The sequence below is a fragment of the Natator depressus genome, chromosome 18, assembly GCF_965152275.1.
Source record: "Natator depressus isolate rNatDep1 chromosome 18, rNatDep2.hap1, whole genome shotgun sequence".
NCBI classification, from domain to species: domain Eukaryota; kingdom Metazoa; phylum Chordata; order Testudines; family Cheloniidae; genus Natator; species Natator depressus.
In genome coordinates, this window is record NC_134251.1 from 23,086,106 (window position 1) to 23,113,875 (window position 27,770).

The 27,770-nt window shown below is 46.7% G+C and overlaps 1 protein-coding gene and 1 long non-coding RNA gene across 10 annotated transcripts in view; one reads left to right on the top strand and one right to left on the bottom strand.

Annotated features, from left to right (window-relative positions):
• The window catches only part of CAMTA1 (calmodulin binding transcription activator 1), a 918,369-nt gene that overhangs the window by 683,442 nt on the left and 207,157 nt on the right, over positions 1-27,770 (top strand). The window lies entirely within an intron of this gene.
• LOC141974316 (uncharacterized) lies at positions 1,414-19,865 on the bottom strand. The gene is made up of 4 exons (XR_012635727.1): positions 19,852-19,865; positions 18,863-18,937; positions 4,477-4,623; positions 1,414-1,430 (listed from the first exon to the last, which is right to left on the bottom strand). It is a non-coding gene; the product is annotated as an uncharacterized LOC141974316 (long non-coding RNA).

Here is a 27,770-nt window from a genome sequence, read left to right on the forward strand (position 1 = left end):
GCTGCATGAGAAGAGAGGAGCAGCTTCAGTGGTGAGCTGGAGCCAGTTCACACTGGTTCACGCGAACTGGTTGTTAAATTTTGAAGCAGTTTTAGAACCGGTTGTTAAAAATTGTTACGGCTCCCGGCCGGGGAGGCTCCCCCAGCCCCTCCTCCGCCTTCCCCCCTCTCGCAGAGCCTCAGCGTGCCGCGCTGCAGCGCTCTGGGCCGCTCCTGGGCCGCTCGGCAGCTCCTGACGGTTTGAGCGGCATGGTAAGGGGGTGGGGCTGCGAGCTCCAGCGGGCCGCGTGGCATCCAGACACGCTGCCCTAAGCAGCATGGTAAGGGGGCTGGGCCAGGGCTGGGAGGAGGGGTTGAATAAGGGGCAGGGAGCGGTTGGAGGGGGCGGTCAGGGGAATGGGGGGGGGTGTTGGGTAGGCATGGGAGTTCCCGGGATCTGTCGGGGTGGTGGTGGACAGGGAGTGGGGAAGTTGGGTAGGAGGTGGGGTCCTGGGGGGCAGTTAGGGGTGGGGGAGGTCTTGGGAGGGGGTGGTCAGGGGACAAGGAGTAGTGGGGGGGTTGATGGGTTGCAGGTTCTGAGGGGGACAGTCGGGGGCAGGAAGTGGGTGAGGGTCAGATAGGGGGCAGGGACAGGCTGTTTTGGGAGGCACAGCCTTCCCTACCCGGCCCTTGATACAATTTTGCAACCCCGATATGGCCCTTTGGCGAAAAAGTTTGCCCACCCCTGGTCTAGTTTATTATTTTATTAACAGGGGTCGCACTTGCCTCGTTCGTTATGTTGATATGCGTTTAATAAAGCAATACTTTGTTTCTATTATAATAAAAATGTAAAATGTGTTTTTTAATTGTTAAGTATGACTCCTCATGACTCAATGCATAGCCACTTCTTATGGAGAAAGGTACAAAAAATACACACTGTGGCACATCCCTTAAATCAGAACTTTTTATAGGGAACCAGTTGTTAAGATTTTGGCAGCTCATCACTGAGCAGCTCCCTTTGTATAGTATTGCAGCGGTGCCAACTGCTTCTCACTCTGCAACACAGGAGAGAGCCAAAATGAATCTGTAGAGATTCTGATCTGCAATCAGCTGCCAGACCCAATATCAGATGGGCATGCAACTAATAAAGGGCCAGCAAGGCTGCCCACATTGTAGGCAGTAAAAATCAAGGAACCCCATAAATAACCTGAACCGCAGGAGGGTTTAGGTACAGGACTTGTGTGAGAGGGAAGGGCTGCCTTCGTGTGGTCCAATGAGAGGACAGGGCCAAGGAGACACTGCAGAGCCAGTGTCAGACAGTAGTTACGGTCTAGCATTGACTGTATTGTAACTGTAGCTAGTCCTGGGCTCAGTTTGTCCCCCTGGGAACCATTTAAGGCCTGGACCGGAATGAGATCAGGCACCTATGAGTCTTTGGTAGGTAAGAAGAGCCTGTGTGACAAAAAGAGGAGAATGAAAAGTCAGGCCAACTTCAAGTCTCAGGCCTGCTCCACTAAGGAGAACAACATGTGCAAAATAAGCCCAAGAACAGTGTAGTAATAGCCATAAGGAGTAAGAACACCAGACCCCCTAGCAGGGAATTTAGCCCAGGTTCGTTTTGGTTCAGGGCCTCCTTCCCCTCTGAATTCTGCATGAGAAAGTCCTCAACTCATTGAAATGAGTGTCCACATTCCAGACGACAAACGCAGGGCCAGTTTCTGCCCTGCATTCAAGATCCACTCAGCAGGGAGAGGGGAGATGGCGTCAAGAAACTGGTTGCAGCTGCCCGATCCTGTGGGCTCGTCTGCACCAGCCCTGGAGAGAGTTAGAGTAGCTGAAGGGGTGTTCTAACTTACACCACTGCAGTTGGTGTCTTATGTACCCTGTGCCAATGAGGATAGACATAGTGGTGTTCTGCTACAATACGCCATCTATGCTGGGGTGGGGAGTCAGCTGGCGCAGAACCCCTCTGCATCAGATTCATGCCAGCACGCAGTCTGCTCTAACGGGGACTGACATGGGAATGCAGCTGTGGGAGGATGGTGCAGGGAACTGAGATGGGAGTTCAGAAGACAGATGGGGGTGGGTCAGCCTTGGAAGTTGTGCGTTTAATAACAATACATAGCTCCTACATTGAGATTTTCACCTTGAAAATATTTACAAACTGGATCCATGGGTGACACCATTGCTTGCACCAGAGCTCAATCTAGTCTACAAATTAACCCTCCCAAAACCCCTGTGCAGTCAGTAAGCTGTCCGGTAAAATAAATCCTCCTATAATGATTGACAGTCAATGTAAGCTATGGAGTTGTGGACAATTACTGTAGTATGCAGTCATGTTCTTGTAAGGATATTGTCCCCATTTATAGGGACTGACACACAAAGATTGTGACTGGCACAAAGTTATATGGGGTGACTCAGTGGCAGAACTGTGAATAGGGCTCAGGTTTACCTCTCTCTCAGTCCTGTGCTCATAGGACTTATTGAAAACCATACTGCAGAGCAAACCGTGGGAAAGATTGGTCTCTTCTGTGGCTCCCATGGATTCTGAAAATACAGTCAACTGGTATTTGCCATTGTTCTCTGCATTGAGCTGGTGATGTGACTCAAAGGGATTTCAGGGGATTTATCATAGAAATAGCATCCTTCTTTGGCTCTTGAATTGCTGCTGTCATTAGAATGTAAGTTTTGTTTTCATTCTAATATGGCACAAGCCTCAGCAACTTTTGTAGCTTTCTTGCTGCCTGTGAGGAGCCTGCGATAATGTTCTTTGAATTGCTAAGCAACCGCAGCCCATTCTCTCACATGGAGCAAATTGAAACATTGATTTATCTATTTGTTTTGCAACTAGCACTCGCGGCTTCATTACTCCATTCCCTAGGGACACCCTCCTACACGCTCGGATTGGAAATTAACTCTTTTTACCGAAGAACGTACATGGATTTGTTTTTAATTTGAAGAGAATCCAGAAACAATAGTGCTTTCTGGCTAGGCGTGTGCGCGCGCGTGCGTGTGCACATGCATCAGAAAGAAAGCAGGGAGTCTCCGCTTTGCTTGGCTGTGTGCTGCCTGCAGTGTTGGAGATTGGTTTTGTGGGACTGACGCCACAGCAGTATGTCATGTGAACATTATGTGCCAAGCACAGGTATGTGGTTTATGCTCATCATACCTTTACCACAGCACCTCCAAATCCAGCTGGTGGCTAGGGGGGACACAGACAGATGCAAACACAAAGCCAGAGTCAGCAGCAATGTAAACAGTGACCTGAGATGCACATCAAATGCAAGTGACCAAGGCCAGTGACCCAAATCTCTGTGGGTGTGCAAAACAAGGGGCAAGTTAAAGCAAGGAGATTTTGTGCAGCTCCACGTGTGATGTTTTATACAAATTGTTTAATGAATTAATTTACGAACTTGCAAATAATTTGGGTATAACCATAAACCTCAGCATTAGAAAAGTCTATGAATTTAGTGCTGGTGAAAGGCATCGGAGTGACAGCTCTGCATATCTACAAGCTACAACCTTCTGCATATGACCCAGGCCTGATTTGTGTAGGGGTGGATTTTACTGTAGCGGCAACATGGGTTGTTCAGTCTTCATGGCCAGGAACCTCTCCGCTGAGTCTGCCAGTTAGTTCAAAGCCTGTGGTGAATTTGTCATGGCAGAGCTGGAACTGAGACTTGCCAAATTCATCTCAGATGAGAGACACCAAACATCCATAGTTGGGATCAGCTCTTAATTCCTGTTGAACTGATCTGGATTAAAACTAGTGACCTGCCAGTGTAATGTAGCCCATTAGTAGTACCTTGAGACATCCAGTTGCCCAATTACTGCTAACTTAAAAGGGGCCCCTCTCTCTCTCTCCATCCACCCACCCAATCCACCAAAAAAATGTTAAAAAATGATAAAGTTGCAAATCAAGGATTCAAAATTTAGGAAATGCATGAATTAATGCCTGCCTCCTTGTACTCACTGATTATGATACAGTCTTTAATTACATGGTCACGTAATGTTTTCCAGCACAGGACTTCTGCAGGGTTTGAATGCAGGACGGTCAGTGCCTCAGCACTGAAATTTTCACTTGAGATAAAGGAGTAATGTGTATCAGAAGTAAACTATTGTTCTCCATGTGAACCAGTCCCAAGAGGGGACCTGGCACATGCTTTGCCAGTGTGTTGCAGTACTGTATGTGGGTGAGCAATGAAATATTGGGTTTCGGGATTCCTGGGTTCTATTCCTGATTCCGTGAGCAGAGGGTGTTATATAGAAGTGATTAGAGACAGCATAGCCAAGAATAGATTTGGCTCATTCACTCTGAAAGACAGTACGGCTAAGTGCATGGGTCTGTCATATTAGAGAGCTGGGTTCCATTCCCAGCTGTGCCTGAAATGAGTTTATGCAACCTGTCAGATACCTTATTTGTAAAATAGGGGGAAGCTAGTTTCCTGCCTCCTAGGACAGGGGTCTGAGGGCACATTTGCTGAGCAGGAGATTTTACCTGAGTGGACAGGCATGACAGGGCTGCCAAAAGCTTAAGTGTCACATGTGATGCATGGCACTTGGCAGGTCTGCTGTTACACCTTCCTGCTATTGCTTTTCCTGCTGCAGCCTCTCCCACACACTGGTTCATTTACACCACTTTGATCTAAAAAAGAAGATGAGATGTTTCAATCAGTACTACGTAGCAGCTGACCTTCATGATTTTAAAAATAAACTAAAATAAAAATAGAATATTTCAACAATTATATTATGTCATCGTAGTGCATGTTATAGAAGTGCTTATTATTAACTACTACGGACATGTCATTAGATAATGTAAACATAATATACAAATTTAAAAAAATAAAATTCAAAATGAAATGTAAAGTTTCCCAAAACAAACATCATTTTCCCATCAGGAATTTTTGTAGAAATTAACATTTTTTTCTAAACCTCATTTTAGACAAAAATGACATTTTTCATCACAAAACATTTGACAACATATTTCTGATTAGCTCTACTCTTTACCTAACCTGCATTTGTCCCTGGAGTTCCACAGAGTACATTCCCTTATGCCACCTGTGTTTTTTTACCTAGTGAAGTTGGCTCTGTTAATTCAACTATCAGAGGGTAGCCCTGTTAGTCTGGATCTGTAAAAGCGGCAAAGAGTCCTGTGGCACCTTATAGACTAACAGACATGTTGGAGCATGAGCTTTCATGGGTGAATACCCACTTCGTCAGATGCATGTAGTGGAAATTTCCAGAGGCAGGTATAAATATGCAAACAAGAATCAGGCTAGGGATAAGGAGGTTAGTTCAATCAGGGAGGATGAGGCCCTCTTCTAGCAGTTGAGGTGTGAACCCCAAGGGAGGAGAAACTGCTTTTGTAGTTGGCTAGTCATTCACAGTCTTTGTTTAATCCTGAGCTGATGGTGTCAAATTTGCAAATGAACTGAAGCTCAGCAGTTTCTCTTTGAAGTCTGGTCCTGAAGGTTTTTTTGCTCCAGGATGGCTACCTTTAAATCTGCTATTGTGTGTCCAGGGAGGTTGAAGTGTTCTCTTACAGGTTTTTGTATATTGCCATTCCTAATATCTGATTTGTGTCCATTTATCCTTTTACGTAGACACTGTCCAGTTTGGCCGATGTACATAGCAGAGGGGCATTGCTAGCACATGATGGCGTACATTACATTGGTGGACGTGCAGGTGAATGAACTGGTGATGGTGTGGCTGATCTGGTTAGGTCCTGTGATGGTGTCGCTGGTGTAGATATGTGGGCAGAGTTGGCATCGAGGTTTGTTGCATGGATTGGTTCCTGAGTTAGAGTTACGATGGTGCGGTGTGTAGTTGCTGGTGAGAATATGTTTCAGGTTGGCGGGTTGTCTGTGGGTGAGGACTGACCTGCCTCCCAAGGCCTGTGAAAGTGAGGGATCGTTGTCCAGGATGGGTTGTAGATCACTGATGATGCGTTGGAGAGGTTTTAGCTGAGGACTGTATGTGATGGCCAGTGGAGTTCTGTTGGTTTCTTCCTTGGGCTTGTCTCGCAGCAGGAGGCTTCTGGGTACACGTCTGGCTCTGTTGATCTCTTTCCTTATTTCCTCATGTGGGTATCGTAGTTTTGAGAATGCTTGGTGAAGATCTTGTAGGTGTTGGTCTCTGTCAGAGGGGTTGGAGCAAATGCAGTACCCACACGAGGAAATAAGGAAACAGATCAACAGAGCCAGACGTGTACCCGGAAGCCTCCTGCTATGAGATAAGCCCAAGAAAGAAACCAACAGAACTCCACTGGCCATCACATACAGTCCTCAGCTAAAACCTCTCCAACGCATCATCGTGATCTACAACCCACCCTGGACAACGATCCCTCACTTTCACAGGCCTTGGGAGGCAGGCCAGTCCTCGCCCACAGACAACCCGCCAACCTGAAACATACACTGCACCATCGTAACTCTAACTCAGGAACCAATCCATGCAACAAACCTCGATGCCAACTCTGCCCACATATCTACACCAGCGACACCATCACAGGACCTAACCAGATCAGCCACACCATCACCAGTTCATTCACCTGCACGTCCACCAATGTAATGTACGCCATCATGTGCTAGCAATGCCCCTCTGCTGTGTACATCGGCCAAACTGGACAGTCCCTACGTAAAAGGATAAGTGGACACAAATCAGATATTAGGAATGGCAATATACAAAAACCTGTAAGAGAACACTTCAACCTCCCTGGACACACAATAGCAGATTTTAAAGTAGCTATCCTGGAGCAAAAAAACCTTCAGGACCAGACTTCAAAGAGAAACTGCTGAGCTTCAGTTCATTTGCAAATTTGACACCATCAGCTCAGGATTAAACAAAGACTGTGAATGACTAGCCAACTACAAAAGCAGTTTCTCCTCCCTTGGGGTTCACACCTCAACTGCTAGAAGAGGGCCTCATCCTCCCTGATTGAACTAACCTCCTTATCCCTAGCCTGATTCTTGTTTGCATATTTATACCTGCCTCTGGAAATTTCCACTACATGCATCTGATGAAGTGGGTATTCACCCACAAAAGCTTATGCTCCAATATGTCTGTTAGTCTATAAGGTGCCACAGGACTCTTTGCTGTTAATTCAGCTAGTGACTTGTTGGTCCCTGGTGATGCCTCTGGCTATTCTTAAGTGAAATAAACATGTTTGTTTACATCAGTGTAAACCCTATTTAAGCCAGCGTCTGATGAAAATTCAGACACTCACTTTATTAGTTACTGAAGATTTCCATAAATAGATTTTGGCTCAGGCACCGAAACAGTGAGTGGAAGGTGTAGAGTGCTCCTCTTATAACGAAAAAGATGCTGCCCCACAATGGCTCCTAGATGTCATGTCCCTTCACAATGACTTTTTCCTTTTTTTAACTGGCATTTGGACTTAAATCTCTTAGCTCCAAAAATAATATGGCAACATGACTAAGAACCTGTCTTGTTCTTCACAGGATTCTGTAGCTGAGCTCTGATTCACTGGAACTCTGGTGTTGTGCCCTGTTCCCCATTGGTCTCACTGGACAAAATTGTGTGTCTGCTACATAAAATCCTTGGGATAGGGCTGGGGGAGGAAAAAACAGAAGATTCTGTGGGGAGAGGTCCAAATTGTAGGAACTTTCCAGTTCATTCCACTTGAGCTTGGCAAAAAGAACAATGTATGATCCCTTCAGTCCTGCTCTTAGCATGACCCCTCTCCCTCAACACTTCGGAGGGTTCTGGGGATGGGGGATATGATGCCATGGAGACAGGCAATGCCTCCTTCCACCCATGGAGCCAAATCTGTAGGCAATGGGGAGCCTCTGCTTGTGGTCCTAGAAAGCCAACTCCCCTGTACTAAGTACTGGTTCCCAGATAGAAGTGGGGCCTGGGTGCCGGCTCCTCCCCTGTCCATTGATAGCTCTGTGGTAGGAGAATGACCACTCCATCAATATGAAGGGAAGTGGTAATAAGCAAGAAATATGGATAGTGGAGAAAGTGGTGGAAGGACAAGTGTGATGAACCAAATTTAATAAACTAGCAGATAAGAGGCTCTATTGATTGGATCCTCTGGAACTCACACCGTGTCAACAAACAAAAGGAATAATTGCTCATTAAACCTAAATCAGGAGCCCGATTATTTTCAAATAATCTCCAGGAAAGTAACAGTAATTAATAGTCTTTAAACTGCAAGCTGGTGCTGCTCATCCTCAGATTACCTCTTGGTCTAGCTGTGCCTTCCAGCTCTCAGGCTGCACTCCCAATGGCCATTTCTCACATGTGAAATGCATTATTAAAATACACTTAAGAAAAACAGCAGCAAATGCCTTCCCTTCGCAGAGCTGGCTGCCTCTGCTGCATCAGACAGTTAACTGCTGAATGAAAAGAAATGATGAAGTGTGAGGTTATTTAGAGGCTCAGTTTGGCAGGGCAGGATGTGCTTAAAATGAAGATGTTGCTGACTAACAGAAAAAGAAAAGAGAGAGCAGAGTTAAAAAAAAAGTGTGGAATGCCCTGGGTCATCAGTACCTGTGGTGTGAGCTAATTGTATCTGCTTACACTTTTCATAACCAGAGACCTTAGCAGAGGAAGGCGCCAAGCAGGCATCTAGAGACAGCAGGTCTGAGTTCTTTGATCACTGGACTGGGAACCAAATGTTATCCCTGGTACAGACTGCCTCTGTGACATGGAGGAAGTTGACTCACTTCTCTGCTTCAGCTTCCTGTCTTTGCAGTGGGATGACAACATGCACCATCTCACAGAGAGGCTTTGCCTCCTGGCTTGCTAATGTCTGTACAGAGTTTGGAAATTGTAAATGGCCTAGAAGAATGTAGTTGTCATCTTCTCTCTGGTTCGTAAGAATGGTGTGATGGAAGCAAATCTGAAGATCCAATACATGCTGGGGTTTAGTATTATTTAGAGCTGTTTCATATAGTGACGGTAGATGGTGCATGGTGTGTCCATCTCTGAGTCTTGAGCAGGTGAAGTTCAGGTTTCTGTGACACAAGGCTGAGAATTTCCATGCCCGAAACGCTACGGCTGGGACATCCAGTAATTCAAGTAGAGGGCTCACAGGGAACCATCTAACTATTTCATCAGAGGATACAGGAGGAAATTATTCAAATAAAATTCATTTTATTTAATTCAAACTAAGGCAATTTTCCCTAACTTTTACTATGGGCTTTTTAGTGGGTCAGACTCACTGCAGCATAATCACACCTCAGCATGAGGGCACCTGCGGGCAAAGAGTGATAAAGCCTCTTGGACATTCTGTGCGTCCAAGGGTTCAGCTGGCTGAACAATTCTAAGGGCTCCTATAACAACCAAAACAATGAGCTGGCAATATCCAAACTGGGCCTTTTGTACTGAAAGCTAGTGCCCCCTGAAGGAGAGCTGAGCCTGCCTTCCCGCCATCAGTTATTTTTTAATTTAAATTAAAAATCTCTGTTTTAATTAACATTGTGTCCTATCACAAGGTGCTGACATCCCACTGTAGTGCAAAGGGGCTGAGTGTCAGAGGAAAGCTCTCACCTACCAAGGGTGGAAGAATTGATGAGATCTCCCACTTGCTGCTTTCATGAGACCATGGGCATGTTGCATGGCTTCATAGATTCCAAGGCTAGAAGGGACCACTGTGATCATCTAGTCTGACCTCCTGTATAACACAGGCCACAGAACTTCCCCAGAATAATTCAGAGCAGTTGCTAGGTTGTTGGGGAAGTTCTCTTCATATTGTGTGTGAATCACAGGGTCCTGGGTCTCACGTACCTTAGCTGCTGAAGAGAGAAGCCCGTCTCTGACCCACTTAGTGAAGTAGCATTCTCCTCGTGCAGTGTACAGAGTTTGTAGCTGTGATCCACCCCCAAGAAAGAAAGGCCATTTTTACTGCCCATCTAGTCAGTTATCTGAGTTTGAATTCCAACTGAGAAGCTGGGATAGCAGAATATGCATCAGCACTGCACAGCTGCATTCTAAATCAAAACAATCAAGTTTAAATTTCTGTTTTATTCTTCACTGTAAATGTGCCTAAAGTGGGTTAGTGGATCAGAGCAGATTCACTCGGTATTATTTATGGAATGCTTCCTTTCAGCTCTTGCTGCTTGACTGGATGCTGATAAACAAGACTCCATGTTCTAGCAGCCTTCTCTTCTCTGTCTGTTTTTAACTTCAGGAATCTCATCTCTCCTGTCCCCTTCTCTGCTGAAATCTGCTTATGGATATTACCATACAAACTAGCCACCATGGCCAAGATCTGAGTATGGCAATGCCAGTGCCCTTTCCCCAGCTCTGAGCACGCCCCGTGCCAGAAGTCATCAAGTCCAGCCTCCTGTGCTGTGGCAGGGCCAAGTAAACCTAGACCATCCCGGACAGGTGTTTTGTCCAACCTGTACTTAAAAACCTCCAGTGATGGGGATTCTACAACCTCCCTTGGAAGCCTGTTCCAGAATTACCCTTATAGTTAGAAATATCTAATATCTAACACAAATCTCTCTCGCTGCAGATTAAGCCCATTACTTCTTGTCTTACCTTCAGTGGACATGGAGAACAATTGATCACAATCTTCTTTATAAAAGCCCTTAACATATTTGAGGACTGTTAACAGATCCTGCCCCCCTCAATCTTCATTTCTCAAGACTAAACATGCCCAGTTTTTTTAACCTTTCCTCATAGATTGTTTTCTAAGCATTTTAACCCAGTCTGTGAAATGGCTGATACAACCTGTGCCCCACAGTGTAAGGTGAGGATGTCACTCAGTGCATATGAAGGTGCTGTGAAGATGAACAAGGGCTAGGTGTTATCAGCCTGTCCTTTGCAGTCATGCTCCAGTTCTGCTCAGGAAGGTGAGAGACTAGGAAGAGTGGGTGTCAGAAAGGCCTATCCTGCTCCCAGGCTCTGTGGTGTCTGAACATGAACAGGGAGCATACAGCGTTACCAGGCTTGCATCTGCTACATGACTCCTGTGTCTTAAGGGGCCATTTCACAAGCAGGCAATTCTCTCTGCACTCCTCATACCCACACGTACCCTCCTAGCATTCCTGGAGGCCTCTCTCTCTACACTGGTGTCTGCTTCTCTGAGCTATCCCCATGTTCAGTATCCTCTGATTTATGTATTTATTGGTTTAGATTTCAGACTTATACAAAGGGCACCCATACAGCGCTCTGGGTCTGTGATGTACACCAGAGAGAGAATGTAAAAACTAAGCAAAGAAGCAGCAATCTTTCCTCCCAGCCTCCTATGCATATTTTCATCACCAGTCATGTGTCCTATGCAGCGTAAAGCCCCCATCACACTTCCATCCCCTCTTGCATTGCAACCTTTGAAAGGGTAGAAACTTCAGCTGGATGGATGTTACCTCTCCGTGTCTGTGTTTGGAAAGTTGTCAAGTGAAATGTGTGTGAAGTATCATTTTCAGTAAAAATTAACACATCAGCCCAACTGGTTCTATCTTTCACTATAGATACAGGTACCTACTATCTGGAGTGTCAGGGGTGCATGTTTTGGTACTTTGGTTCCCTTTTTTGAACTGATAAGTGTGTAAATTTTACTTCTATACTGTTTGAGGTCAGAGAGGCTGATTTCACCAGCTCCCATTAATATTTTAAGGATTTGGGGGATATATTGATATTTTCTGAAGATAAGCTGCCAGGATTTGGGAAAATATTATAAAAAGGTGGCCTGTGTTCCTGTTCTCTTATCTGACTCTGAACCTTATCAGGGCTTTAAAAAATATGTGTGATAAAGCTCTTCCAAAGCAGTCAGAGCAATAATGCATCCTCTGTGAATGTATGCTAAGAAGCGTCTCCCGCTCCTTAAATAACAGGTAAGCAGTCACTTCACTCGGGATCAGAAGAGCTGTGTCCTTGGAAGGGGAAACTGGGGCTCCTCCATATCACACTGGATTGGAAGCATATGTGTGGGGGCGAGGGGGAGATTTAGGTGCAGCGCTCTCCTCCTGAGAGGCTGCATGGAGAGTGGGTCAGGTCCTCTCACAGTATTATCCACAGGTTAGCTCCCAACACTCCCTAAGTAAAGTATTCAGAGTAGATTTGTGCAAATAACTTACTTTTTTTCATTTGCTGGCAGTTCCAAAAAATGAAAAAAAGAAATTGATTGGACATGAACTGAAAGTAACATTTTCAGAATTTTCAGCAAAACTCAAAGGAAATGAAAGGCTAGACTAACAAAACAGGAGGAGGAGGAGATAATGCTGCTCCCGCCCTCGCCCCCATTATACACTCTCGCCCCGAGAGTGCTGAAGGAATTGGCAGCTGTGATTGCAGAGCCCTTGGCCATTATCTTTGAAAACTCGTGGCGAACGGGGGAAGTCCCGGATGACTGGAAAAAGGCTAATGTAGTGCCAATCTTTAAAAAAGGGAAGGAGGAGGATCCTGGGAACTACAGGCCAGTCAGCCTCACCTCAGTCCCTGGAAAAATCATGGAGCAGGTCCTCAAAGAATCAATCCTGAAGCACTTACATGAGAGGAAAGTGATCAGGAACAGTCAGCATGGATTCACCAAGGGAAGGTCATGCCTGACTAATCTAATCGCCTTTTATGATGAGATTACTGGTTCTGTGGATGAAGGGAAAGCAGTGGATGTATTGTTTCTTGACTTTAGCAAAGCTTTTGACACGGTCTCCCACAGTATTCTTGTCAGCAAGTTAAGGAAGTATGGGCTAGATGAATGCACTATAAGGTGGGTAGAAAGCTGGCTAGATTGTCGGGCTCAACGGGTAGTGATCAATGGCTCCATGTCTAGTTGGCAGCCGGTGTCAAGTGGAGTGCCCCAGGGGTCGGTCCTGGGGCCGGTTTTGTTCAATGTCTTCATAAATGATCTGGAGGATGGTGTGGATTGCACTCTCAGCAAATTTGCAGATGATACTAAACTGGGAGGAGTGGTAGATACGCTGGAGGGGAGGGATAGGATACAGAAGGACCTAGACAAATTGGAGGATTGGGCCAAAAGAAATCTGATGAGGTTCAATAAGGATAAGTGCAGGGTCCTGCACTTAGGACGGAAGAATCCAATGCACCGCTACAGACTAGGGACCGAATGGCTAGGCAGCAGTTCTGCGGAAAAGGACCTAGGGGTGACAGTGGACGAGAAGCTGGATATGAGTCAACAGTGTGCCCTTGTTGCCAAGAAGGCCAATGGCATTTTGGGATGTATAAGTAGGGGCATAGCGAGCAGATCGAGGGATGTGATCGTTCCCCTCTATTCGACACTGGTGAGGCCTCATCTGGAGTACTGTGTCCAGTTTTGGGCCCCACACTACAAGAAGGATGTGGATAAATTGGAGAGAGTCCAGCGAAGGGCAACAAAAATGATTAGGGGTCTAGAGCACATGACTTATGAAGAGAGGCTGAGGGAGCTGGGATTGTTTAGTCTGCAGAAGAGAAGAATGAGGGGGGATTTGATAGCTGCTTTCAACTACCTGAAAGGGGGTTCCAAAGAGGATGGCTCTAGACTGTTCTCAATGGTAGCAGATGACAGAACGAGGAGTAATGGTCTCAAGTTGCAATGGGGGAGGTTTAGATTGGATATTAGGAAAAACTTTTTCACTAAGAGGGTGGTGAAACACTGGAATGCGTTACCTAGGGAGGTGGTGGAATCTCCTTCCTTAGAGGTTTTTAAGGTCAGGCTTGACAAAGCCCTGGCTGGGATGATTTAACTGGGAATTGGTCCTGCTTCGAGCAGGGGGTTGGACTAGATGACCTTCTGGGGTCCCTTCCAACCTTGATATTCTATGATTCTATACCAAATAGCTCAGTGATTAGGGCACTCAGCTGGGTTGTTGGGAGGCTTGGATTCAAATCCCTGCTCCAGATTACTCCCAGGCTAAAGGGTACTCTGGGTGCAGCTCTCTCGATCTCTCCTGCTGAAGCTGTTCCACTTGTATAAATATATGTTCATTGGGGCAGGGTCTGGAACCAGGGTGTCCTCATCCCCAGGCTTCTGAGTCATTCTCTTGTTGGCCCACTGACTAGTCATGTATGTTATACAAAGTGGAACAGCGTGAACAGGAGCGATTGAGAGACACCCACCCCAGGGGGGCCTTCGTGGCCTGATGAGTCAGTCACATCCCATCGTGAAAGGGCTGGTGGGGTTTTGCTGGGAGAGGTGCAAGGTTTTTGCAATTTAATGGCAAGTTGGGAGTGATACCAAGAAGGAGGTGGGTCTGGCCCTGAATCTGTACAGAAGGTGGAAAGCTGGGGTCACTGCAGCCGGCCACTGTTTTGTCAGTGTTTCTATTAGTGGGCAGTAGAGTTTAAAAAGCAAACAAGATGTTAGCATGCAGAAGGAATGAGAAGGAGAATAATATGGAAAATATTACAGTACCACTGTATAAATTAGTGGTGCAGCCTCATCTGAAATGCTGTGAGGAGTACTGATGACTCTACCTCAAAAAGCATATTGCAGAATTAGAGGGTTCAGAGAGGGACAATAAGAATGATTAGAAGTACGGAAAACCTTTTTACGAAGAGAGATTGAAAATACTGGGATTGTTTACCTTAGAAACAAGAAGAATAAGCAGAGACATGATAAACATATAAAACAACTTGTGCTAGAGGCGCTATATGGGAGCATTTGTTTTTCCTGTCTTGTAACACAAGAACAAAGGGACAGTCAATGAAGTTAAGAGGTGGCAAATTCAAAAATTAAAAGGAAATCCTTTTCCACACAATGTATATAATTAGACTGTGGAATTCACTGCCATAGAATGTCTTTTAGGCCAAGAATATAGTACGATTCAAGCAGGGATCGAACCAATATATAGATAACAAGACTATCCAGAGCCATAATAATTAATGCTAATAAAAATACTATTGGAACGGGGTAAAACCTCATATACCGGATTTAAATAAATCTCTAGTTATCAGGTATTAGGATCAGCTCTTCTTGGGGGGCAAATTTTCTCACATTTGCCAGCTGTGAAGTTTCGTGAATCTTCATTTGAGGCATCTGGTGCTGGACATTGAGAGACACAGGACAATGGGGTAGAGGGACTTTGGATCGGATTCAGTCTGGCGTCTCCTATATTCCTGTATTAGGAATCACCACATTCAGGTGATTTAACTCCACCGCAGACATGTGTGGCAATGAGGAAATCAGAAGGCGTAAAGAGGTGACAGATGTAGTGCAGGCGATGTACAACGCAAAGCGGAGATGGGCAGGTCATGTAATCTGCAGGCAAGACAATAGTTGGACAACCCGCATCAGTGACTGGGTCCCCAGAGACCACAAGCAACCACTGGGGAGACCCAAAACACGCTGGGCTGATCCCATGACAAAACTCTTTGGCCAGAAATGGAAAGAAAGTGCTCGCAACAAAACAGAATGGTGTGGCGTCGACTTGCTTTCGTGGAGGGAGGGACGAGGACAAGCCGGACAAAGGTGTGACAGACATGTGCCTTGTGGCTATGCAAGGAAGGTCTCAGCTCAGGAACAATTTTGTCAGACTGGATTTCAGTTGGTTTGGCATTGTTGTCTTTACTGAAGGGCTGTAGCCACCTGGATATTTCTTTCATACAGTCGACAACATGCACACCCACACTTAGATTTACAGGTGACATTTGCCACCTGCTCGCCCGTGGAGCAGATTAGGGTCTTCGAGTAATTTTTAGAAATAAATAAATAAAAGGAGACAGATATTAAAGGTTTAAAAAGCAGCTGTTGTGAACACACCCTCAGCTCTCGCTGCCTTTCCATAAGATAATTAACACGTGTGTGTGCTGTGTGGGTGGCTTATGTTGTAATGCTCACATTAGTTCTTATACGACTGAACTGGGCCATTGCCAGCAATCAAAACAATTGTATGTGGCGCTAGTGTAAGGGGACTGCTGGCCCCTTTCTCAAACTCAGTGCGGGGTGGTTGGCCCTCTCCCCGTACCAGAAGAAAGGGGGAGGGTGGATGAGAAATCAACACCTTTAGACTGACAGTCCCCAGGACCAGTGGGAAGAGGCCACCGTTCTAGGTTAGCCTGATAGACAAGGGCGGGCAGGCCAGTGAGGGAGTCAGGAGCCTGTGGTCCCACCCTCCACGTGGGGTGGAGCTGCCTGGGCCAGAGCAGGGCCGAGCGAAGGGGAGAGCAGGAGCCTGGGGCCGAGAGCGGCCCAGGGAGCGGAGCCGGGGCCGTCTGGAGCCGGGTGCGTGGGCAGCTGGGGAGAGCGAGGGGGACCCTGGGCAGCGGGCCCGGCGCAGGGAGACGCCCCCGGCCAGGAGGCCCTGCAGGCCAGGCCTGGGGGGCATCGTAACCCCCACGGGGCGGGGGCGATGCTGGGGGGCAGGGCCCTGCCACCTCGAGCCTGAGGGCGTGCGGCCCCCGCCGGAGCGAGCGTCCGACCCGCGGCCTCCCTGCAGCACGGCCGGGGCAGACTGTGACCTGCCCGGGCGTGCCAGAGACGCTGGATGTGACGTCCCCGGGCCACAGAGCGGGGTGACGGGTTTTCCTTTCACCTTTCCCATTTTTTCCTTATTTTTAAAATTGGTTGCTGTTTAATAAATTGTATTAGCTTTGAACTGTATGTAATGATCAGTGGGTCAGGGAAGCATCCAGAGCAGAGAGACCACCCCAGAGTGGGGAGGCCCTCGCCCCTGCCCTAAGTGACCACAACAAGGTTGGGGGTTGAGTCCCCCCAGGAATCCTGGGCCCAGCCTTGTTGGGGTTACACGGACTCTGCCATAAAGGAGAGTGGAAGGGGAGCCCTTGAGGTCAGGCCTTGGATCCTTTCGCTAGGCAATTCCACCGGGGTAGTGTATAAGCCAGGAAAGTTCCCCACCATTCCCCAGCTTACATTAGCGTCCCTAGAAGTGCACACTTGCACAGGAATGGTAATTAATACAACTTTGCCCTTCTCTTGCACCTTCCATCTGAGGGTTTCGGAGTTTTAGACATTACTGAATTGAGGCTCATAGCCTCCTTATGAGACAGATGAGATGTTCACCCCCATGGGGAAACTGAAGCACATAGCAGTGCAGTGATTTGCCCAAGGTCACACAGCAAGTCGCTTTCAGACAGGTAGAGAGTCCAGGCCTATGCTTTGATCCCAAGAACTCTCCTTTTAAAAGGCTCAGAGACAGAAATTTGAGCTGGGGTTGGTAGTGCCTAAAGGGTGGATTTAATTCAGACCCATAAAATAGGGTGTAGACACTGCTGTGCCCTTGGAAGCTTTGGGAGGGGAAGGTTGCCACTGTGCCCTCGGGAGCATTGCAAGAAGAAGAAAGGAGGGGACCATTGCACCTGGGACCCAGCAGAGCCAGGGTACACTCTCCCAAGGGCCTGTCCACAAGTGCTTCAGGAGCTTTTTGTCTCTTCCTCACCTTCAGCTCTCTCTGCCTCATTCCCTTTTAGCTCCATTGCTGAATTTCTTCCTCTTTCTGCATCCATCTCAGGATCTGATTTTGATTACCTGCCATTAGAGCAGCCCCTCAATCCCACTGAAGCAGTAACCCCTAATGGATGGGCACAGAGCCATCACCCTGCTGGAGCGGATGCAGGTTCCATCTAAATGCTGGATCCATTCTGGTGCTCCCTGAGCACAGCCTGACTATCCTACCAGATTGTGTGCTGTTTTTTCTTATGTGGCCTGATGTCCACTAGAGACTGAACTGAGTTCACTAACTTACAACTGCAGTGAACTATGCAAATCTAATTCAAGGAGTCAGCTCTAAGGAGTCTTCTGCTTCCTTGGCATTCTGCCAATAAAAAGCTCAACTAATCCTGGACTGGCACCAATGTAGAGCTCAGAGAAACTTGAATAAGCACCACAGAAGGTCCAGCCACACTGGCCTTTTCCTTGCAGCTTGTCACCATCGTTCACTGTGTGGTATTGGGTTATCGTGCTGGAAACAGACAATAGGCTGGAACTATCCAGCCAGAGTCTCTCTGAGGCCAGCACATTAACATGGCTTCCCTAATTTATCACAACAGGTGTGTATTTTTCTGGGGTGCAGTGGTGATTTCACCAGGTATGCTCAAAATCCCTAATGCTGGAATTCAGATCATGGGTAGCTCTAAAGGGACACTTGTAGCAGAGTCAAGGGCTGGGGAGATTTCCTGTGTAAATGCCTCCACTTATTGGGGAAAGGTGCTGGACTGACAGCCCCAGAAACCAAAGTCCACCATATGTGAGGACGGGAGTAGCAGACAGCAGCAGTGCAATTCTCCTGCACATCCCCACTGCCTATGCCAGCATGCCTCCTGTCTGACCTGGAGGAGACCCCCACCCCCTTAAGAGTGAGAAAGTAGACCAGCATCAAAGCACATTTCACACTGGCCACTGAAGTAAAGGTCTCTTCTAATGACCTAGGAATGAAGGCTGAAACTCAGAGCCTTTCTTAAAAAATCTTGGTGCATTTTACCCGGTGATTGACTGTAATGTTTTACTGGGGTTTGTAGCTGGTGATACCGCCTTTGAAATAATTAATACACTTTTAGCACCTGGGCAGTTGCAAAGAGTAATGTATGATACCTAGTAGCAAGGCAGGTGCAGGCTCCTTGGCATTGATTGCCTGGTACACTCAGCCGCAGCCAGGGGGATCACATCTTTCAGTTTTGATGGCCTTAGAGCGTCAAACAGAAAGGCTATACTTATACTTCATGTGATAATGAATAAAAAGCCTAAATCTGGCCCATGAAAATGAGTGAGTTCTCTCTAAAGTGCTTCAATATTGGGATGCATCTAAATCAAATTATTCAGTATGGGGTAAATTTCCACCACTGCGTTAGCAGCTTTTCCTAAATATTAACTGTGTATGATTCCGAGCTGAATACCCTTCAGAGTTATTTAAGAGGTTCTCATGTTTCCATTTTGATGATATGTTTCTAAATTATACATTAAACTTCTCAGGGTGAGTAATGCCTCACAGCTTCTCCATGTCAGACTTAATGTTACTTACTCAACTGCAGCTTCATGTTTACATGGAGAAGGCGAACACACTGCTTTTCTCTTCCATTTATCTTCACATTCAGTGCTAGGATAGAAACAAAAGCCTGAGACATGTAACCATTATTTGTGTTCTCTGGTGTTTCCGAGGCTTGGCACACACTAACAGTTGGCATGTTACTGCTTAAGTCACTTTGCCATCTGTCCTATCCTTGTCCTGGCTTTTGGGTTCTGATCCAGTTTATCCGATAATTTGTCTTAGGGGATTCAGAGTTATTTCTAATATTTTGGAACTAATCAGCTCTGTATCCCAAGACTCAAAGGGCCTGGTTCTCCTCTCACCATCCCTGGTGTGAATCAAGGGTAATTCCACTGAAGTAATTCGAGTTACAGGAGCATAAATCTTGTGTATGTGCAAAGAGAATCAGGCCCAAAACTTTCTCTTGTGTGGAAGCAATAGAAACGCTCAGCATTAGAACTAAAGAAGTGGAGATAGGGAGAGCAGAACTGTTGTCATCACAAAGCTCTCCTCTCTTAAGAGTACGTAATTTAGGGTGAATTTCAGATGTGTTTTTCTGTCTTTCTAATGCTTTATTTCTGAAGCACAGACATGGTATACATTTTGTGAAAGCTTGTTTCATGTTTTCGGTGATTTGAGCATTGCAATCAGAGCCAGAATCTGCAGCACGCTTTGCACCACAAGTGTCTGCTCTGGCACTGCATAAACAGGGCACCAGTTGGGGGAGCGCAGCGTGGAACTTTATGCCTCCTTTACACACACTCTGTGCAGCACCCCAGAGTCTGGGTTATCATTGGCAGGATTTTTGCTCCCTTTGAAAATTCAATCTGATTGCCAACTGGTAGTGAAAGGCCTGTTGGGGGATGAAGAAAGGACCCAGCCCCTTGGACAACTACCATGAATTTGCCAGCTCCATAGGGGAGGCAACTGGTTTAAACTAAAACATTAGTGTGCTAAGCCAGAGTGCTGCAGTGAAATGTTACCTTCGTCTTGGAGATGGTTGTCCCAGTGTCCTTTTTCTGGAGCTGGAAGGAGTGGTGCAGCCATGGCACTTTTCCCTTCATTGTGTGGGGAGTATTGGGTTTGGGACTAGGGCAGTTATGCCACTCACCAATACGATGGCAGCTGGGTCAGACTGCAAGCTCCATGCATGATTTCTGGAGAAGGAGATGAAAGAAATCCCTGATAGTGTTTACCTAAACCAGCTCTGTGCTTGGCTGACAGCAGAAAGAGGTTTGCATGAATTTTACTCAAGGTGGTGATAGCTGAGTGGGGCTGGGGAAAGCTGTGCTTGAGTGGGCTTTTCTTCTGTTCTCATTCCAGACATGCTGAGCTTGGAACTGAGTAAATGCTAGTATCTCTGGCATCTGGGTGGTGGAGTGTTGGCATATCTCACTCTGTGTGTTGCTATCAGCATCTCTAGCAGCTGCATTTGGCACAAGCTGTGGCAGTTTCCATGGTCACTGGCCCTTGACCAATGCAGGATCCTATGTAAAGTGCAATTTGTACTGTTCCCATCATCATTAGCATAGACTAAACCCTGCCCCACATCCTGAAAAACAAAAAGGGTAGGTACAGCCTGACCATGCAAAGCATTCATGGGGAAAGACAAGAACAAAGCCGGTGAATTCAGACAAATGCTTTAAGACCCTCTTCCAGTTCTTTATACAGCGTGAGACTTACTCTCTACACAGGTATCCCCTATCTTCATATAGATATAAGAACATTTTACTTTGCTCTTCTCCCCCCTCCCCCCCAGCCATACATCCATGGGGCTCCTCACACATACTCAGCCCACCAGCCACAGTGCCACTAATAGCGACCCCAGACGTAAGGGTAGAGGGATGGGGCTGCATGGGTCTTACTTTGCAAAGCTCTCTGTGGAGCTCAGAAAGGAGGAGGAGGGAGCGATACAGTCAACTTACTGGACCTCGTTGCACGGTAATTCTGTTTCGGGAGTCACTCTGAGACTTGGGTGATGGGCACCATAAGCACCTAGAGAGAGAGAGAGAGAGGATTGGTTGTGGGTATACAACAGGGCATGCTTCAAGTACATCTTGTATGTGTGTTTGTGTATATATGTAAGCAGGGTCTGAATGAACTCTCCCCTGACAGCTAGCTGGGAGGGGGAAAGACTTCAGGAGCAAACTGTATTTACATGAACACACCTACTCTGCCAAGATATCCAGAAGTTAGAGCGGTGTTGCTCAAAGTGATCAGCTTTGACTGGCATTGGGTTACAAATCACTTTAGTACTGAATGTGGGGGTAGTGAAATGCTGTTATCAGTGTTGTTGTCTTTATTGTATTGGAGCAGAACTGTGCTTAATCTGGCCTAAATGAGGGGGTCACCCTCAGGTGAAAGGACCTTGTTAAGCCAAGGGCTTGAATGCCAGACCCCTGTGAAAGTAAGAGGGGTCGAAACAGGTGTCCCATCCAGGAGGTATGGACTCTCCCTAAAGATCTGTAGTCTGGTTTAACCGTTTCCTCCCTACTCTGTCCTACAGTTCAAAGATAGAGCTAAATAGGCTTCTTTAGGAGCCTTTTGTTATGTTAAGTACTTGGTGAGAGCTGAAATCACTTGTGGTGGGGCAGAGCTTCTATCCAGCCTGCTGAGAGCTAAAAATCACTGAGACTGACCTACAGAGGTCACAGCAGAGAGGCATGTGGCAGCATGAGGTGACTTACGGGTGGCCAATGGAAGTAGGGATCAGTTGGCGAGCAGTCATCAGGGTGGCCAGGTGGCGAGAAACAGTGGCTGGCAGGGTGGCCAGGTGGTGAAGAACAGCAGCCGGTGAGGTGGCCAGCCAGAGCAAGTGCTCAGATGGTAGAGCAAGGCAGGTGTCTTCTTCCCTGAGTGGGAGGTGAACTCACACAGATGCACTTCTGAACACTGGGTCCTCACGGACCAAGGACAACCACTGCAAGTGGGGTATGGTGAGGGAGCAGAGAAGGCACAGTTAAGGAACTTTTGGTTATAGAACTCAAGAACATGAGGTAGAAGACTCTGCCCCATGCACTCTGGGGTGGGTGTCCTGCTCACAGTTTTAGGTTTATAAATCCTGCTTTGGCATTTTCCCTAATTAATGTCAGGTGACTTCCCTCCTTTCATTAAAAGTTTCTTTGGTACACTCAGACTCTGTGCTTGCAAGTGGGGAAGTATTGCCTTTCAGAGGCACCTATGGGTGGTGTGTAATTTTCCCAGGTTACTGGGTGGGGGCTTGAGACGGTTCTGTGTTGTATTGTTGAAAAGGAACCCCTAGATATTGAACCCAGCCCTGGTTGCTGTCAGCTCCACCTGGATATATATATGTAATATCATCCTCATTTGTTTACCCCAGTGAAAGACCCTTGGAAAGCACTCTATTTGCTTAGGTTCATTCTTCTTTTCTGTATGACCCAGACACCTAGCTGCAGATTAATCTGGCACTCATCAGTGGATTTACCAAACTATTCAGTGTATATGAAAAAAGGTCCTCAAAAGGCTTTTCACACAAAAAAAATGATCACGGCAATTTATTATCTCTGTAAATGTTGTCTTTAGTTGACAAGAGGCTGATAGGGTGTTTGTTGTGATTTTAGGTGCTAGAGACCTCTGAATATGTTGCTTCCCCCCTCCCCCCCCCCCCCACCACTACATCTGGAGACTGATGGTGTTTGGTTAAGTGCAGCTTTAAAATTGAAAACCAAGCAATTTACCTTCAATGGCTTTTCAGAATTTTGTGCGACAAGACACAGTTAAGAAGAAATAGATCCCTTTCCATTTTAAGTGCTACATATTAACGTTGGTTTCCTCAGTGAGATTAGTGGGTTTAGCTGTTGGAATTCAGCTCCTGCTCTCACCTTACAAAAACGGCTTCTTTTCTCTAGGTACTCATGGTGAGCTTGTTTCTAGGGCTACATCAATTTGTTCTGTAATGTTGGTGTTACACAAAGATGGGAAGGAAGGAATTCCTAACTCTAGCTTTCTGTCTTCCAGCCTCCTTGTAATGTGCTTCCTTTTTTATTTCTTGTACTGGATTTTAAATAATTCAGTCCCAAGAAACCTAGTGAAGTTCCCTGTGTTCCAGTATTGATGCTGTCTACCTGTGATCTATCTGCTTCTTTGGCCCCATTACTTTAACATACGGATGGTCTGTAATTCTGATGCTGTTTCAAGCACCATTTACATTATGTTCAACTTCATTTTCCTCTGATGTATAAATGATTTGATCCATTTTTTAGGGTGCAGTGCTGCTCACTAGCCACACTCCCACTATTTTTCCTTTGCTGTTTTCCTTTGTAGAAATTAGTAGATATATGTGTGAATCAATACTGCTCTTTCACTAAATGCAACCTTTCAAACCTCAGAATCTGAGCATTTTCTTCTGAGCTGCAGCATGTTTCTACTATTTGTGTCACCCCAGCACCTTGTTATGTTTACATTTCTATGACAAAACACTGTATGTTTTCAGCAAAATTAATCAGGGTAATTATGTATGATTTTCAATGTCGGGTTCAGCTCAAATGCTGATTTGGAATGGTGATTAGCCCCATCAAAGGCAGTGAGAATAGAGAGCTCGTCTGGTTGTGCCTCAGACTGGTTTTCTTTAAGGTTTTGAAAGATGCCATTTCTCTCTATTTATGAATTTAACTTGTGCTGTGCAGCCCTCAGTATTAATGCTGAATTGAGATACCATTGTGATAGTGTTTAAACTAGGTTGCTGTGCACTGGTTTGTTTTAAGTCATCGTCTCTTTGCTCTTGTTTGCACAGGCTGCCATTATTCAGGCAGGATAAAGCTGTGCTGTGTGACGTGATTTGCAGCATCTCTGCACCTTTCTGTTTGGCTAACGTTACATGAAGTGAAATCTTGAAATTAAGCTTCAATCTATTCTCTGGTCCCTGAGCCTTCAGCTTCTAAATTCTCCTAAAAAACTGTCACCCATTCTTGTTGCAATATATGTAAACACTAGAGTTTCTTGAAACAGCATCCGCCAACTGAAATGCCTGCCTGCGCATTCCTCTCTCATTGCAGCGCCTGCCATAAAGTCATTGCACATTTGCAAGGATTAACCATGCTTGACAGGCTGTGGTCATAAAAGGACACAGAGTGGAATGAGTACTGAAACTTAATATGCTCATCATCACATCAGTAGCTATTGTCTGCAAGTTGCGCTGTATTGGAGCTTGCTTGTAAGTCACTAAACTACAAATTGGGAATAGTGCATAAAAATCCTAGATAGAAACAAAAAACCAATTCAGGAGCTGGAGCACCCGAAAACGGAATGACTGTGAAAGCCCCAGACAGAAGGAAGCCTGATCGACACAACGTCTAACGGAGCGTGCACCAGGAAGCGCTGACTCCTGAGGCTGCATTAGCAGAGCTTTGCATGGGAGTTGCTTGACAGCAATCCAGGCAGGGAATGCACTTGTGTGTGGCCATATGCTCATCCACACAAACCATTGTGCCTGACAGATTTACAGTAGGTGAATGGATTAACTGGGTGGAAAGTGAGCAAAAGCAGATGATACAGGCATGTATGCACCAATACTTTTCAATTTTAAAACTGGGTTGGCAACTACAAAAAGTCACATGCAATTATAGGTGAATGAAACATCCAGTAATTAGGTGCAGCGTCCATATGGATTGCTTAACGTAGAGCTCGTAAAAGAGAGCATTACCTTGTGACACAGGGAGCTGGATGTTGTAGCAATGGAGAGAAAAAAGAGTCATGCCTCTTGCATTCATGTTAACAACTCTCAGCCTACATGCAGCCTGCAGCCCAGCACTGGAACAACCTCACTATTGGTCTAAGTGGCCCAAATCTGTTGATTTTAAAGTTGAGTTTTCCCTGTTTATTAGCCCTTCCTCCTTTTTCTCTCCTCCTTCTTTCTCTCATTCAGTCTTTACTTTTACTTTCATTTTAGCTGTTTTAATCCTTAAAATGAGTCACAGGTGCCCTCCAAATGGGTGTTCCCCTGACATGTACACACAACTTTCAGTGCTTGAACTGGGGGGAAATGTGATAGCAATTCCAAACATGGGGCCTGCCATAACATCAATAACATTACATCAAGAAAAGAAAAGCTGTAAATTGCAGAAGGGTTTCTCATTTTCCAAGGATTTATAGCACGAGTTGTTTCTCTCTCACACACACATCTCTCTCCCTCGGCCCCCTAAACACAAGAACAGAGCTGCTTCCTTTGGCCTCTGAGAGGGTCTTTCTGCCTTTTTCAGATTTGATGGGACTAGTTTTAAACACAGATTTCCTTTCTTGCACTGAGCCAAAGCATTATTGTCAATAGGGATTCCAACTTTCTAATCGCAAAAAACCGAACGCCCCCTGCCCCACTCCCTTCCCTGCCCTGAGGTCCCACCCCCCTGTTCACTCCACCCCCCCCCCGTCACTCACTCTCCCCCACCCTCACTCACTTTCACCAGGCTGGAGCAGGGGGTTGGGGTGCGGGCGGGGGATGAGGGCTACAGCTCGGGGTGAGAGTGCTGGGGTGAGGCTTGGGATGTGGGAGAGGGCTCCGGGCTGGGGCAGCAGGTGGGGATGCAGGGGAGGTATGAGCCCTGGGCTGGGGGTGCGGGCTTCAGGTAGGGCCAGAAATGAGGGGTTCAGGGTGTTCCGGGCTGGGGCAGGGGACTAGGGAATGAGGGGTTTGGGATACAGGACGGGGCTCTGGGCTGGGGCTGAGGGGTTCAGAGTGCAGGAGGGGGTGAGGGCTCTGGTTGGGGACGTGGGTTCTAGGGTGAACGCTGGGGATGAGGGGTTTGGGGTGCAGGAGAGGGCTCCGGGCTGGGGCAGGGGGTTGGGGAGTGGAGGGTGGTGAGGGCTCCGGCTGGGAGTGTGGGCTCTGGAGTGGGGTCGGGGGGTGCAGGCGCGGGGTTCAGGGCTGGGGCAGGGTGTTGGGGTGTTGGGTGGGTTTGGGGTGCAGGCTCCGGGAGGAGTTTGGGTGCAGGAAGGACTCCAGGCTGGGGCAGGGAGTTAGGGTGCGGAAGGTGGTGCGGGGTCTCGGCGATGCTTACCATGGCTCCCAGGAAGCGGCCGCCAGGTCCCTGCGGCCCCTAAGCAGAGACGCAGTCAGGGAGCCTCCGCATGCTGCCCTGGCATCTGCAGGCACTGCCCCCGCAACTCCCATTGCTTGCGGTTCCCGGGTAATGGGGGGAGCTGCTTAGCCAGAACACGGGGCATGGGCAGCGCGTGGAGCCTCCCTGGCCACCCATGCGACTAAGGCCCACTAGGACCTGGCGGTCGCTTCCAGGAGTCACACAGAGCCAGGGCAGGCAAGAAGCCTGCCTTAGCATCAGGCCCCCGCTGCACCACCGACTGGACTTTTAATGGTCCGGTCGGCATCACCGATGGGGGCCGCCAGGGTCTCTTTTCGACCAGGTGTTCTGGTCGAAAACAGGACGCCTGGCAAACCTGATTGTCAGTATTCTAGAACTGAGTTCAGTGGAGCTACACTGATTTACACCAGCTGAGGATGCAACACAGTAAAATGGGTTTAACCCAGATCCCTGCAGTATCTCACTAGATACATTCCCCTACTTTAGGACCTCGCCATTTATCATTACCATTTGTTTATGATTTCCCATCCACTTTTCAATCCATATAATCTTGTTGAGATCCAAGTAATTTTTAATTGATTTTGTGAGGCCTCATAGCAAATACTTTCCAGTATCTCCATATAGTACAACTACTTGGTAACTTAATCTGTTTATTTTGTGATTCTGTTAAAAAAGAAAATCAAGCCTGTCTGGCACAACTTGTAAATGTGGGGCTGTGGCAGAATGAGGCCATATATTCAGTACTGGTGTTTGTTTACATACAGTGCAGTGATAGTCATATCCAAAACAATGGCTTTGTTCAAAGAGGAAGTTAATAGGGGAGGTAGCATTCTAAAGTAGAGCATTGGGGAAGCTGTTCAATGTGCTTTCAACTGACAGACCAGCAGTGCTACACTGGCTAGTGAACATATGGGCAAACAGCTGGTCCCTAAAAGACCTTTTCTATATTGGGCAAAAGCATCGCCGTCAGAAACCCATTCACTAAAACAATGCTGAACATAAGTGTGAACAAGGGGTGTTGTGTTTAAAAACACATTCACTGTTTGTGCTTATCTCTCAGCTAAAACACGTTAATATGTTTTCTTACACGAGTGTGCCCTGGGGTCAGCCATCAGTTGCTGACACATTTTTAAACAGGATTGTACTTACGCACACCAAGGGCAAAATCATGTTTCCCCCTGGTGTTCTAGTTAAAGCATTTTCTGACCTGATGCATTTCCCAGCATAGATAATGCCCAGCAGAACTTTCTTATGAACAGCTCTCTTGAAATTCAAGTGTATACTAACGTATCTGCTGCTTGCCATCTAAGACAACTAACTACAGTACGAGGCTTCCTATCAGCTATTGAGCTCCCAAACAGGCAAGATCCAGAGACAAGGGCATGGACCCAAGACTGTTCATTCTACTTTTACTGCCAGTAACCTTCCCCTAGAGAAAGTTCTGTTGTGGAAGCAAATTCTTTCCTCCACTTCCCTAGACTTACCTCCAGTCTGGGATCCATTTCTGCCCCCAAATGCACACGTACAGTCCTGTGTCACAATGAGTGAGTCCTCAGCTGAGGAACAGTGGGTCGGATGCACTTCCAAGCTCATCAGTACAATTGGACAGTGGGAGCACATCAGAGTGATAGACAGGCTTTCCGTCTCCCCATGTTAAATGTGCATCTTCTTTAGCACTCCTGACCCCTTTCCCCAGAAATAAAATACTAGACCAAAGAATGACAGGTGCCTTTACATCTTGTGGCCTGAAAGTGTTTTACAGCCACTAGCCAAGTAAAAGGGGAAGGGTATGTGAACTTGTCCTGGTATTAACAGAGAACAGACTTCATACTCCCTTTGGAGCCAAC